Source organism: Suricata suricatta, chromosome 10 (genome assembly GCF_006229205.1).
Source record: "Suricata suricatta isolate VVHF042 chromosome 10, meerkat_22Aug2017_6uvM2_HiC, whole genome shotgun sequence".
NCBI lineage: Eukaryota > Metazoa > Chordata > Mammalia > Carnivora > Herpestidae > Suricata > Suricata suricatta.
In genome coordinates, this window is record NC_043709.1 from 50,890,436 (window position 1) to 50,892,752 (window position 2,317).

At 37.9% G+C, this 2,317-nt stretch overlaps 1 long non-coding RNA gene across 1 annotated transcript in view; it reads left to right on the plus strand.

Moving 5' to 3' along the window:
* LOC115305040 overlaps window positions 1–2,004 on the plus strand; it is a 24,770-nt gene extending 22,766 nt beyond the window's left edge. The window contains exon 4 of the long non-coding RNA XR_003914736.1: window positions 1,832–2,004. This is a non-coding gene — a long non-coding RNA (uncharacterized LOC115305040). The remainder of the gene's footprint in view (window positions 1–1,831) is intronic.
* Window positions 2,005–2,317: the final 313 nt, after the last annotated feature.

The window sequence follows — 2,317 nt, forward strand, 5'->3', positions numbered from 1 at the left end:
TTAATGTTTTATTTATTTTTGATACAGAGAGAGACAGAGCATGAGAGGGGGAGGGGCAGAGAGAGAAGGAGACACAGAACCGGAAGCAGGCTCCAGGCTCTGAGCTAGCTGTCAGCACAGAGCCTGACGCGGGGCTCGAACCCACGAACGTGAGATCTGACCTGAGCCGAAGTCGGAGGCTTAACCGACTGAGCCACCCTGGCGCCCCTGAATATTTTTTATAAACGTCACAAAATGCTTTGGGAATCTTTATGTTTGTGGAAAAACTCTCTTTTATCTATTGATCCCATTCTTAGAATTTTTAGAGGATCTGAATACTTACCATGGTGGAGCACAATACAGTTTAAAAAGCCTCAAGTTTGGATTCTAACCCTAGTACCAACACCAAATGACTGTGGCCTTGGGAGGGTGACTTTACTACTCTGAAGATGTCACAGTCTATAAATCTGAAGAACTTCTACCTGCGAACACCTGAGGAATTCACCCCTGAGCACAAGCTAGGAACATCATAAATAGCTGGACACTGTAAAGGGAAATCGATGGGCTAGGGACTGAATAGTACTTATCACAAGAGGTGGCTCTGACAACACCAATAACAAACTAATGCATTCATGTATATTATTTCCTTCTTTTAGTCAATGAAAATTTATTGGCCGCCTACTATGTGACAGGTACTGAAGATCTAGTGATGAATAAGGCAGACAATAGTCTCATTCTCATAGACCTTATGTTTAGTACAGGAGAAGCAGAGAATAAATAAATGAAAAGAATTTCAGAGAGATGATGAGTCATGAAATAAAACAAGATAATTTATAAAGTGTGAGGGGCAGTGTGATGCTATTGCAGTTGGGTGTTTAGGGGAAAGCTTCTCAGTGATGGTGTTTAATTTATGGTGGGAGATAATAAAAATAGTTAACAGTAAGACAATCTGAAGATGGAGCGTCCAGGTAGAGGGAGTAAGTACAAAAGCCTAAGACAGAAACAAGCTTGGCCGTCTGAGGAGCAGAAGATAGAACAATATGACTAGAGTGTTGTCAGAAATGAACAAAGTGATGAGGGAAATACAATTCTAGAGGTAAGTAGGAGTCAGCTTGTCTGTTAAGTATATTGTACTTGATATCTCCGCTTGGACGTCTGCCATGCAACTCAAATAATATGACTAACATGGAACCTCGATTCTCCATCTCCACACCTGTACTTCTGGAAGCATATCAGACCACCATTCACCACCCAGTTTGCTCAAGTCAGAGTTCCACTTCTTGTATTTTTATATATATATTTTCTAAAAATAAACTGATGTGAAATTTTTTTCTTTTTCAGGGACAGAAACAAAATCTTTTTTAAAATCAGTAAGGAGTAGTTTATTTTCTATGAAAATCAAAGGTTTTTCTGAAAGCAAATTTTATTTTTCCAAATATTTGACAAGAGCAAGCTGTAAAATTCTATTGGTATTCTTTTAAAAGCATAGGTTTGTACAGTCAGCTTTTGATTTATTGTTCTTGTACCTAAAGTGACTGATTATGTGAACTAGTGAAAAAAGTATGAGCATTAAAGTTAAACCAGTTGGGTTTCATTTCTCCTTTTTCTACCTATTTTGGCTGCATGGTTTGGAACAAGCCACTATTTTCTCATCTGTTTAGAAAAAGATTAGAGTGCTATAAATCTTATGGATTTTCTATGAAGACTATATGAACGGTGGTTATGAAAAACTTCTATAAGTCATTATCCTGCTATTTTCATGAAATCAATGACCATTCTTAAATCTTCTCCTCAACTGCTAGATGATGTCTGCTAGTCTTAGTACTTATGTAAGGATTCTCTTGCCTTCCAGAAAAACCTTTACCAGCCTTCTTTTGGTCAAGACAGAAGGTCAAATTGGAATAGATCTATTCTCCAAAGATTGTTTGTTCTGCAAAGCTAGGTACCTTTCAATTATACTGAGAGAAGGCAAGAAGAACTAGGATCCTGACAGAAGTGTATACCCGGATTTTCTTTCCTTTTTTGTTTTGTGAGACTAAATAAAAGCTATCTTTCTCTTAGATATGTGCTCTGAGTAGGGAGTTGGTGGGGTAAATATAATCATATTAGGAGAGGCTAGGGGTTTATATGTGGGAAATGTTCAGGAGCCCAAAACTTGTTTCCTAAGATTCAAAGTTTAAGGGATCTTTTGGAATAAACTAGGTTGGTCCTAATGAAGGGCCAGTGTCATAGAAGACTGACAGGTCTGTGATATTCATGAGGGTGGGTCTCTAGTTTTAATAATAAAATTCAGGTCCAATCATTCTGTTTTAGTGATTGTGCCTGGTGAACAACAGTT